Source organism: Bos indicus x Bos taurus, chromosome 22 (genome assembly GCF_003369695.1).
Source record: "Bos indicus x Bos taurus breed Angus x Brahman F1 hybrid chromosome 22, Bos_hybrid_MaternalHap_v2.0, whole genome shotgun sequence".
Lineage (NCBI taxonomy): Eukaryota > Metazoa > Chordata > Mammalia > Artiodactyla > Bovidae > Bos > Bos indicus x Bos taurus.
Genome location: NC_040097.1, coordinates 26268225 through 26281283, shown reverse-complemented (window position 1 = coordinate 26281283; position 13059 = coordinate 26268225).

The following is a 13059-nucleotide window of genomic DNA, read 5'->3' as shown; positions in this document are numbered from 1 at the left end:
TATGGTGGTGACATGGGTCACCATATATCCCAGGAGGGACTGACTTTGGAGGAATAGCTGTGGAATGGTCTCTGAGGCCTTGGAGACCTCATCCCAGTTCTAAACTAAGACACAGGATGCCTGCCTCCAAAAGGACCATGATGCAAGGGCAAAGGAGCCCAGCTTGAGCAGTGCCCAGGAGAGAAGATCAGAATTTGACCTGCTCTCCTGTGCTTTGCCAGCCCAGTTAAAAGTAGCTCTCTAGAGCTTAATCTCAAACAAGTAAAGCTAGAGTTAGGTGTCATTGTAAGAATTTTTGAAAATATGACTTTTTTTTGCACTCTTAAATAACATAATATGATGCACACATGCATCTGAAGAGTGAAAGAAGGAAAAGGTGACTGCATCCTGTTCCTCCCTCTACTCATATCTACCCTACCTTTCCTTTATGACCAAGTCCCCTGAAAGAGCATTGCACACCACTCATGATCTGTAAGAAGAAGCAAGGGTCCCAGCAGGAAATAGAAGGCACACTGCAATTGAGGGCAATTCAAGAAGGGTTAATAGAAGGACTATTTATAAACATGTGGGCAGGGTGGAAGGAAATCACAAGGAATAGTGTGGTCCCCTGAAGATGGTACCAGCTGAATCATCAGAAACTTGAGTTGGCATATTTTAGAGTTGTAAAAAAAAAAAAATTACTTAAAAACTACTGCAGGTTGCCGTTTCTGTGGCATGAGACATGAAAAATTCATGTATCTCCTTTTTAAGTTTAGGATCTTGTTAATTTGATGTTAAGATAGTTGTATGTGTGTGTGTGATGGAAGATTTTCTTTGTAAGGATATACCTTATGTTTTATTCCTACATTATTTTTTCCTCTGTATTTAGTTGAGACAAATAATTGACAGTAATTTAAAGGGATGGCTAATTAATGCAATCCAAATATAACTACTCAGTTTGGGGTTTAAGAAGATTTAGTGGGAGATGGGGGCTTCCCACATGGCTCAGTAGTAAAGAAGCCACCTGCCAATGCAGGAGATGTGGGTTCGATTCCTGGATCAAGAAAATCTCCTGGAGAAAGAAATGGCAGCCCACTTCAGTATTCTTGCCTGGGAAATCCCATGGACAGAGGAGAGTGGCCCGGTACAGTCCATGAGGTCGCCAAGAATCGGGCACAACTAAGCATGCATGCAGTGGAAAGTAACTTGACACATTGAAATATTTAAAGTAGAAGGCAAACAAGCCAAGACTGTGCTTTTTTTCTTTTTCCTTGATATGTCCAAGTTTTTCTTACTCCACTTCCTGTCTGGTAAATTTCTGTAGCTGATTAAGCCTACAGTTTGTTGTATCTCCTGTAACTCAGTGGTCTTTTCTCTCAACTCTTAAAAGGTAATTTGCCTTCTGAAACACTTTTACCTTGTTTTGTTCTATTTTATTTGTTTATTCTCTTCCATGGGTTGTCCTCATCTTTAAGATCATGTCTTCAGTTTTATCTTCTTTGATCATCCTCTTTCTTATTGATCTTATCTTTCATTAATGTGATGCATTTGGGGATGATAAAGATAATTAAGTGTTAAAAACAAAGTCATTGATTTAGTGCTGGAACATTAATAGAAGAGGAGCCAAAAGTTTAACTTGATTTCAACTTTAGGGTCTCAACTATGTCAATGAGTAAATTGTACATCATGAAGTTCAAAGGGTTCTGTGAATGTAAGCAGTGAAGTACCGGGTGGAGCTGCAAGTGATGCAAAGAAGATAGTGAGAAGGTCACCTCCTAGAGGTTGGGATTTTGGTCCTATGGCAACTTCTGTATGGAGCCCTGTCTGGATTTTCATGGGTGCTAGTAGTCACCTTGTCCATAAATTGCTTTGACCTTCCTTCACCTGTTTAAAGAGATTTAGGCAGATTCTGGTTCAATACTGGGAAAGGAGTATGTCAAGGCTGTATATTGTCACCCTGCTTATTTAACTTATATGCAGAGTACATCATATGAAATGCCAGGCTGGATGAAGCTCAAGCTGGAATCAAGATTGCTGGAGAAATATCAGTAACCTCAGATATGTAGATGACACCACTCTTATGGCAGAAAGCTAAGAGGAACTAAAGACCTTCTTGATGAAGGTGAAAAAGGAGAGTGAAAAAGCTGGCTTAAAACTCAACATTCAAAAAATTAAGATCATGGTATCTGGTCCTATCACTTCATGGCAAATAGATGGGGAAACAACAGAAACAATGACAGACTTTTTCTTCTTGTACTCCAAAATCACTGCGGACAGTGACTGCAGCTGTGAAATTAAAAGACACTTGCTCCTTGGAAGAAAAGCTGTGACAAACCACGACAGCATATTAAAAAGCAGAGATACTACTTTGCCAACAAAGGTCGGTGTAGTCAAAGCTATGGTTTTTCCAGTAGTCACGTGTGGAGTGAGAGTTGGACCATAAAGAAGGCTGAACACCAAAGAATTGATACTTTCTAACTGTGGTGTTGGAGAGGACTCTGAGAGTCTCTTGGACTGCAAGGAGATCAAACCAGTCAGTCCTAAAGGAAATCAATCCTGACTGTTCATAGGAAGGACTGATGCTGAAGCTGAAGTTCCAATACTTTGGCCACCTGATGCGAAGAACTGACTCATTTGAAAAAACCCTGATGATGGGAAAGATTGAAGGCAGGAGGAGAAGTGGACAACAGAGGATGAGATGGTTGGATGGCATTACTGACTCAGTGGACATAAGTTTGTGCAAACTCCAGGAGATGGTAAAGGACAAGGAAGCCTGGTGTGGTGCAGTCCACAGGGTTGCAAAGAGTCAGACATGACTAAGCAACTAAACAATTACAACAACAGGCAGGCTCTAGCATTTGGACAAAATGATCTCTCATGACCTTTTAACCTTAAATTCTATGGCACAAACTCACAATTAGGATACGGTGCCCTCGTTTCACATTCTTGTACTTGAACTACCTGATTTTAAGACTAAATAAATTTTACAATTTGAAAATGTGACACATACCCAAAGGCATTTCTCCATGGATGTACACTACAGTGTTGTTTGTAAGAAGAAAAGATCTAAAACTGTCTCTGTGTCCAACAGTAGAAGACTGATACTGTTCATAATTCAAACTGAAAAATGTTATGCAGTTATTATTATAAATGTGATGCCACATAAATATCTTCAAGTTCTGTTAAATGGGAAAATTAAAAATTGGTAACCAGTTAATGTAGTATGATCCCACTTAAGTGGGAAAAAGAGAAGATCTTTCTTACTTAAGTTCATGTATGCATACAGGTGGACTGGGGTTTGAAGTGGTCCTTAAAATTGCATGCGTTTTCATTGGTTGCATGTGTTACTTTATTGTTTATTAGTGTGTGATGAAGGTTTCCTTTCTGTTTCCTTGATTACAATTGAACTCTTTATGTAAAAAAAAAAAAATTGGGGAGGATCTTATTCACATAAAGTTGCTCATCAGATCAGATCAGATCAGATCAGTTGCTCAGTCGTGTCCGACTCTTTGCGACCCCATGAATTGCAGCACGCCAGGCTTCCCTGTCCATCACCAACTCCTGGAGTTCACTCAGACTCACGTCCATCGAGTCAGTGATGCCATTCAGCCATCTCATCCTCTGTCGTCCCCTTCTCCTCTTGCCCCCAATCCCTCCCAGCATCAGAGTCCTTTCCAATGAGTCAACTCTTCGCATGAGGTGGCCAAAGTACTGGAGTTTCAGCTTTAGCATCATTCTTTCCAAAGAAAGCCCAGGGCTGATCTCCTTCAGAATGGACTGGTTGGATCTCCTTGCAGTCCAAGGGACTCTCAAGAGTCTTCTCCAACACCACAGTTCAAAAGCATCAATTCTTCGGCGCTTAGCCTTCTTCATAGTCCAACTCTCACATCCATACATGACCACAGGAAAAACCATAGCCTTGACTAGACGAACCTTTGTTGGCAAAGTAATGTCTCTGCTTTTGAATATGATATCTAGGTTGGTCATAACTTTCCTTCCAAGGAGTAAGCATCTTTCAATTTCATGGCTGCATTCACCATCTGCGGTGGTTTTGGAGCCCAGAAAAATAAAGTCTGACACTGTTTCCACTGTTTCCCCATCTATTTCCCATGAAGTGATGGGACCAGACGCCATGATCTTCGTTTTCTGAATGTTGAGCTTTAAGCCAACTTTTTCACTCTCTGCTTTCACCTTCATCAAGAGGCTTTTTAGTTCCTCTTCACTTTCTGCCATAAGGGTGGTGTCATCTGCATATCTGAGGTTATTGATATTTCTCCCGGCAATCTTGATTCCAGCTTGTGTTTCTTCCAGTCCGGCGTTTCTCATGATGTACTCTGCATATAAGTTAAATAGTATTCCTTAATTATTCTTTATTGTCTGTTGAATCAGTAGTAATATTTCCCTTTTCCTTCCTGATATTGGTTAAGTTGTGTCTTCTCTCCTGTTTGCCCTTATAGCTTTGTAGATTATACTGATCTTTTCAAACAAGCAACTTTTGGTTTCATTTTTTCCCCCTATGTTGTTTCTCTGTTTCTAGTTTTATCAATTTCTGGCCTTACCTTTATTATTTTCTTTATTTTAGGTTTAATTTACTCTTTTTCTGGTTTGCTAAGATGGACACTTAGAGTGTCAATTTGAGGCCTTTGTTTCTTTTTTCAACCACAAATAGTTTGTGTCTTTATTATATCAGTGCCTTTCTCATATAGATAATTAATAGCCACAGTAAGAGTAGATATGCTTAGCATTTGTTTCTTTTTAAATGTATTATTTACTTTTGTCGAGATATAATTGACATATAAATTAGTCTTATGAGTACAATATGATGATTTGATACATGATCACCACAGTAAGTCCTTGAAAATAATCTAATGGCTTTTCCTTTAGATTATTTTCCTTCCTTTCTATTTCCTTCCATCTCCTAACAATCCAGGCCACAGAGCAGATCAGTTAAGTAGGGCAGAGCTAGGTAGGCCTTGCATGGGGGAGTGGCCTGGTATGGGATCTTCAAGACCAAGCAGGTGATACAGTCACCCAAACAGCTATGGGCAGGCATGGGGAACCCAAACTGGTTGATAAGGGCATCCATGAAGTTGAAAGGCCCGTCACAGTGTGCAAATGGAGTGAGGAGGGATTCTTGCCAAGAGTCTGCCTGGTATCAGAGCCCATGCAGGAGAGGGGATGGCTCCCATCAGAAGCAAGAGCCCACATGTGGTGAGTAAAGTATCCATACATGGGTAGCCTGGCCCACGAAGTCAGAGCCCAAACTGGTAAAAATGGCTTCCATGTAAGAGTGTGGCCCAGACAGAGCCCAAGTGGGTTGAGGAAGGCATCACCAAATGGGAGGGATGAGGCAGTGATGGGAAATTGATGACACAGAGGGAAGAGTAAATCTGTTTTCTTGCTGTCAGAGAAGGAAAATAAAGCTATGGAGACAGAGAGAATACCAGAATGAATCCTGTGATGTGGGGTTGAAATTAAATGTTTTGGTGTTAATTCATATTTTCAATATATAGATTGATATGAAAATCAGTATATGTACACATTCATGAATGCGGGCTTCCAGGGTTGCTCAGTGGTAAAGAATCTACCTCACAAACATGAGACATGTGTTCGATCCCTGGGTCAGGAAGACCCCCTAGAGAGGGAAATGTCAACCCAATCCAGTGTTTTTGCCTGGGAAATCCCATGGACAGAGGAGCCTGGCAAGCTGTAGTCCATGGGGTCACAAAGAGTCAGACATGACTTAGCAACTAAATGACAACAACAAAAATTAATCAATATAGATAGATGGAGGAGCCTGGTGGGCTACAGTCCATGGGGTCGCTAAGAGTCAGACACGACTGAGCAACTTCACTTTCACGCATTGGAGAAGGAAATGGCAACCCACTCCAGTGTTCTTGCCTGGAGAATCCCAGAGATGGGGGAGCCTGGTGGGCTGCCGTCTATGGGGTCGCACAGAGTTGGACACGACTGAAACGACTTAGCACAAGCCCCCAAAATACATAGATTTTATATATGGATGGTTGTACATATGTGTGTGTGTATATATATATGCATACATACACATACTGATAAACATGCAAATTTATATAGGTGTATGTACATGTCTCTGTATGTGTACTTGGGGAGGTATATGTTTTTTCAACTCTGTCTACTAACAGAATTTGTACCAGTACAATTACAGTAGCAATCAGCACAGCTGGCATCCAAATCTTGGCTGCTCAAAATCATTCTCCACTGAAAAAGATTAAGGGTTCTTTTAGCAATGGCTGATTTCAAGGCTGGAACAGGCAAAGGAGAAGATGAATCTGAATATCTTGTGTGAGAAAACAAGGAAGTGCTCAAAGAACCATGGGGCTATGTCAGCTCAAAGACACGCCTTTTGTGTAAATATGGGACAGTATGAACATCAAAATAGATGAGGATAGAGTATAACGCATTAAATAAAAATAGAAACCCCATTATCATATGATACAAGTAAAAGAATGAATAAATAGAAAGTTTGATGAAGAATTAGGTATTTGCATGGTTTAAAGTACCCCCTCCCAAATACTTATAATTTACAAAGGTGGACCAAATAACTTTACAGTGGAGAAACTTGGCAGAGGCCAGCTTATCCAGGGAATCAAAATCAGTATCATTAAGAATGGGACAGATAGAAACCATCTGACATCTGATTGGATGCAATGAAAACAGCACTGCATTCCCCCTCTGTCCATCAAGCTGAAGATTCATTAATTAGAGTCTAATCATGAGGAAACATCAAACACAAGTTGAAGGAGAGTCTACAAAATACAGTAGACCCCCCCATTCATGTTTTCTCTTTCAGAGTTTGTTATTCATGATTAACCACAGTCTGAAAATAGTAAATGGAGGATTCTAGAAATAAACATCTTATGTAAGTTTTAAATTGCACACTGTCCTGGGTACTGTCCTGAAATCTCTCACAGTCTCACTCCATTTTGCCCTGAATGGTCCTTTGTCCAGCATGTCTGCCTGTTAGTCACTTAGTAACCGTTTCAGTTATCAAATCAAGTGTTGCAGTATGACAGTGCTTGTGTGTAAGTCACTCTTGCTGCTGCTAAGTCGCTTCAGTCATGTCCAACTCTGTGCGACCCCATAGACAGCAGCCCACTAGGCTCTCCTGTCCCTGGGATTCTCCAAACAAGAATACTGGAATGGGTTGCCATTTCCTTCTCCAATGCAGGGAAGTGAAAAGTGAAAGAGAAGTCGCTCAGCCGTGTCCGACTCTTCACGACCCCATGGACGGCAGCCCACCAGGCTCCTCCGTCCATGGGATTTTCCAGGCAAGAGTACTGGAGTGGGGTTCCATTGCCTTCTCCGCTATACATAATAATAAATGGCCGCAAAGGGCAAGACCAATGACGCTGACAGTTCAGATGTGCTAAAGAGAAACCATAAAGTACTCCCTTTAAGTGAAAAGGTAAAAGTTCTCAACTTAATAAGAAAAAAAATCGTATGTTGAAGTTGCTTCTGCAGTAAGAATGAACATGTGAAAAAGGAAAAAGAAATCATACTAGTTTTGCTGTCATACCTCAAACTGCAAAAGTTAAGGCCACAGCGCAACGAGTACTTAGATAAGATGGAAAAAGGCAGTAAATTTGGACTACAAGGTATTTTGATAGACACAGAGTCCACATTCAAGTAACTCTTACTACAATATATTGTTATGAGTGTGTGCTCAGTGATGTCCGACTCTTTGCAGCCCAATGGACTGTAGCCCACCAGGCTCCTCTGTCCATGGAATTTTCCAGGCAAGAGTACTGGAGCAGGTCTCCAGCCAGTAATGTCAGCTAGAGGTTTGCCTTGACTAGGGAGTAAAGTGGTGTAAACAAAAGTATATTCCATTATCCAGAGTCAAACAAAGGCCACCCCAAATCTTCAGGTGCTATACTCTGTATTCAGTCTAGGGGTCGTTTTAAATTAACTGATTATCCCAGAGTACAAACTGAAATAGAATAAGAATGCATTAAATTATAGAATGTTCTTCTTTACTTTCTCCAAACTGTTTTATCTTCAGCACATTTTACTGGACTTTTTAATTACTGCAGTTTTTAACGTAACTGAAAGAGTTTGTAGAAAATCTGTTTCTATAATCATGAACTAATTACTCATAATTAGAAAATCATTTGTGAAAATTATTACTTTAGATAGTAAGATTACATGTATCTGAGTGAAACTGAGAGGTAAATCAGAACAAAAAAGTTAATCACTACATTGATCTTAAACCTTAAAATCATCAGATAACACATTTTTGCATTATAGAAACTGTTTTAGCTCCTCAATATAAAAATGTTCTCTAGAACAAGAGAGGGCTGTAGAATGGCACCCCACTCCAATACTCTTGCCTGGAAAATCCCATGGACGGAGGAGCCTGGTAGGCTGCGGTCCATGGGGTCGCTAAGAGTCAGACACAACTGAGCGACTTCACTTTCGCTTTTCACTTTCATGCATTGGAGAAGGAAATGGCAACCCACTCCAGTGTTCTTGCCTGGAGAATCCCAGGGATGGGGGAGCCTGGTGGGCTGCCGTCTATGGGGTCGCACAGAGTCGGACACGACTGAAGTGACTTACCTTACCTTGAGATCAGTGCTGAGCCAATTCTGAGTCAGGTATCATAGTCTGAATGGGCTTTTTACGCTGAGGGCCTGAATTCTGAATGTGGAACAGGGCAGGGAAGATCACCTGGGAGACCAGGGCGCTGGTGTGACAGCCTTCCTACTGGTTTCAACAACAGGTCAGTATGGAGCTCAGATTCTCATGGGGGTGTGCTCCTTAAAATTACCTGCAGCATAAATGAAAAGGAGGCTTATTTTAAAATAATATCCAAAGAAGAATGAAAATATGGTGTTTGAATGTGAGCATACAACTCATTGCAACCCCATGGACTGTGTAGCCTGCCAGGCTCCCTTTTTGATGGAATTTTCAGGGCAAGAATACTGGGGTGGGTTTCCATTTAAGCATTTCATACCTTTGGTTTAAATTTAAATAGAAAACAAAAGTTCACATGTGTGTACCTATGTGTTTATTTACATACACAGAGAATTGTTTCAAGCATACACATCATCCATGGAATCATTCCGTTATTCTCATCTTTTTAAATGTTTTTAACAGAGTACAACCAAATAGTTTTTTTTAAGAACTTCAAATATTTATTTTAGGTCTTTATTTTAGACATCATCACAACACCTAGCATTGTATATTTCTAAGCCCTTAACGTATTTTTTAATACGGTAGTTTTATTTTTATTATCTTTATTAATCTTTGATTCTACTGTAGGGAAAGGAAGTATGCAGTATTGTTACTTTTTGTGTGTCAGTCTTAAAAATTATTATTTCCGGCCAGCAGATGAAATTGGAGATTCTGACAAATACATTTCTGCAGGGGTCTCCCTTCAGCCATGTTTATCAGCTGCATGGTAATGAGTCAGTTTCTATGGAAATATAATCAGTATTTGATGGTGGTGAGGAAACTTCTTAGACTAAATGATTTTCGTGGTTCCTTGATTAGCATACTTTCTAAAACCATTATCATGTGCACAACCATTGCATTTTTGGAAATAGCTCAGATTCAAGTCTTAGATCTTTCTAAAGAAGTGTGACCCTCCTTCTAGAGAAAAATACTGTGTGTGCCCAGAAACTCAAGACTAGGGTTTTGATACAAAAGTATTGTTAGTTACTGGGTATCGACTATTCCAAGCTTTGCTCTGGCATGTATACTTAACTCCGGCAAGTCTTCTAATCTCAGGGACTATCTATTATAATGAGAAAATCAGCCATGGAAATAGCTGCTATTAATTTTAGATAGTGACAGAAGGAGAGGAGAGGGTATGGACCATCCTTCACTCGGGTGGTTGGGAAAAGTCTTTCTGAGCTGACGTTTGCTGAGACCCTGTTGATCAGAAGCAGTCAGCTGAGTAAAGACGAAAAAAAGAAGGTGAGTGATCTATGGAGATCAGAGAGCAAGTGCAGGATACAGAGGAGGGAATGAGTATGGATGTTCAAGGTGTCTGAGGGCAAGTAGGGCTGGTGCAGAGAGGACAGAGTGGTAGGCAGGGGCATAACTCCTAAGGCCATTGTGTGAAGTTAATAATGTTGCCAGATTTAGCAAATAAAAATAGAAGAGACTGTTAAACTTGAATATCAGATGAACAATGAAAAACATCTACTATAGGTATATCCTATGCAATATTTGGTATTTTACAGTTTATCTGGCAATCCTATTAAGTGCAATCCTGGTATCATTTCTGAAGTAAGGAGTGTTCCTGTACCACCAAGCAGTTCTCCAGATACCAACTGGGTGTCATGTGATTCAACTCGATTTTGATACTTTCTACCCAAAGACAGCTTCAGATTCCACAAGTTAAGTTTCAGTCCTACAAGACTGCATTCCCTCCTTCCCGCTAACCTTCAGTCAGTCTTGAGTCTTGACTGTTACCTGTGCGTCTGACTGGCGGGCTACAGTGAGGGGTTCCCACCACCTGCTCCTTGAACTTCAGATGCCAGTTGCAAGTTCAGGTTGTTTTTTACCTGTACTTCTGATCGACTGACAGTAAAACAGAGGTTCCCAAGATCCCCTTCTTGGACTCTTCTGTAGCTCACAGAACTCAGAAGCATTTTACTCAGCAGATTATTTGTTTATTATGACAGGATATAACTGGCAAACAGCCAAATGGAAGAGATGCCTAGGGCAAGGTATGAAGAAGGATCACAGAGCTCCCATGCCATCTCTGGACACACCAGTCTCCTCAAATCTCCACAAGTTCTCCAGCCTGAAAGTTTCCCACACCTTGTCCTTTCAGGTCTTGCAGAGACTTCATTACATAGTCGTGATTGGTTAAATAAACCACTGGCCCTCTCTCTGCCCGCCTTGGGGGTCAGGGGTGGAGGAGAGTGGGTGTGGTGAGGGGAGTAATGGATGGAACCTAACCTGATTGATTCTTTCTAACAGGCAACTGCTGTCCTAGGTGGGGCCCTGACCTCATTAACATGATAAGAGACAGCTTCATCACTCCCCCTATTTAAGAATCCAAGGGTTTGGTGCACTGTGGCTCAGGAACCCTGGGTAAAGACCAAACATATATTTTTCTTATAAATCACAATATCACAACTATCCTTATCCTTATTGTCCAAACAAAAACACTTCTGGATCACTTGGGCATTACTGACAGCTAATCCAGGACATCAGGTAAAAACCATGTCTGACTCAAGCAAACCAGGTCACGTGGTCCCTGTACTTAGAGTTTGAATTTTTTCTTTCCTTCACATTTCTGTAGGAGGCCATTGGAGAGTTTTAACTGAGATACACACATACACACACACACATACACACATGCACACATATTTAATCTGCTGTGGTAGATTTGTGGAGAATAGATCATGCATGAAATAAAGATTAACTGACACCGTTTAGGGAGATGAGATGAGTGAAGCCTATTGATGAATGGCAGAGAGCCAAATGTAACAAGGACTCTTCCTTTGCCATTGATAAGTTTAATTGAGATTGGTGTTTAAAAACTATTGACAAAAAAAGGTGCCAACTTCTTTACTCTGGAAGCACCACTGCATACCATGGCAAAAAATTAATCAAAACACATACACATATTGCTCAGTTGCTTAGGCATGTCCGACTCTTTGTGACCCCCTGGACTGTAGGCTGCCAGGTTCCTCTGTCCATTGGATTTTCCTGGCAAGAATACTCGAGTGTTGCCATTTCCTACTCCACAATTTAGTACACTCCTACTGCTAGTGTTGAAATAAATCTGTGTATAATTATGAGTTGACTTTTAATTGATATAAGCCCAATATATTGTTTTTTTAGACGCTTAAATACTAATTTATCCTGCAATTTTCTCTGTGTACTTTGCTAGTTCTTTTTTCTCTGAAAGCATTTTTAAAGAGCCATGAAGAGTTCATAGGACTAGACCACTGGGCCCATAGCGTCTTCCATCAGAGCTGAAACTCCATTTTGTCTAGCCAGTTCCTCATCCTATGCTCTTAACCACTATTCCTCTAAAAATGTCTCTGTATTACTGACTAGATGTGTCTTAGTGCATGATTTCAAAGTTTTTTTCCTTTACTTAACATTATATTATAAATGTTGCCTTATATTTTGCAAACCTTATGTTAGGGGTGCGATCCTTAGACCAGCATCAGCAGTATCTCCTGAAAACTTCTTAGAAATACAAACTCTTGGCTCCCAATCCAGATCCACCAGATCACATCCTCTGAGACTGGGGCCAAGCAGTGTATAATTGTGATGCATGGTTGAGTTGAAAACCTGCTTTATATTACCTTTTTAATAGTGATATAGCATCATATCATGTTAATGTACCATAGTTGTTACATCTGTTCTTCAGTTTTTGCACTATTATGTACAGTATTGGCAACAAACTTGTTCTTATATATGGCTCCACTCTTTCTCCACTTTGCAATTATTCACCAGAGTGGGACTATGAGGGCAAAGGTTAGGACCAGTTTTATTTCACATTTCCTGCTAAATTCCTTTCTAAAAACATTTATTTATACTGCATCACCAAAATTTGGGTGAGAAAGTTTTCCTATTATGACTCAGCCAACTTGAAGTATTGTTCTTCTAAGATGGACACTTTAACTGATAATCTCATAACTTTAAAGTGACAGCTTATTTCAGTTTGCATTTTTATTACTAGTGAAGGAAAATACCTTGTTTGGAGTTCATATTTTCACTGTGTGAATTATATTTTTGTGTCTCTGTTCATTTATTGACTAATTGTTTTGTAGTTCTCAACATTTGAGTGTATGCTTTACATATACATAGGGGCTTCCCTGGTGGCTCAGATGGTAAAGAATCTGCCTGCAATGCAGGAGACCCAGGTTTGATTCCTGGGTCTAGAAGATCCTCTGGAGAAGGGAATGGCAACCCACTCCAGTATTCTTGCCTGGAGAATTCCATGGACAGAGAAGCCTGGCGGACTGTAGCCCATGGGGTCACAAAGAGTCGGACACGACTGAACGACTAACGCTTTACATACACGTGTATGTGTTTGTGTCTGTGTCAGTATCTGCATACACTATTTCA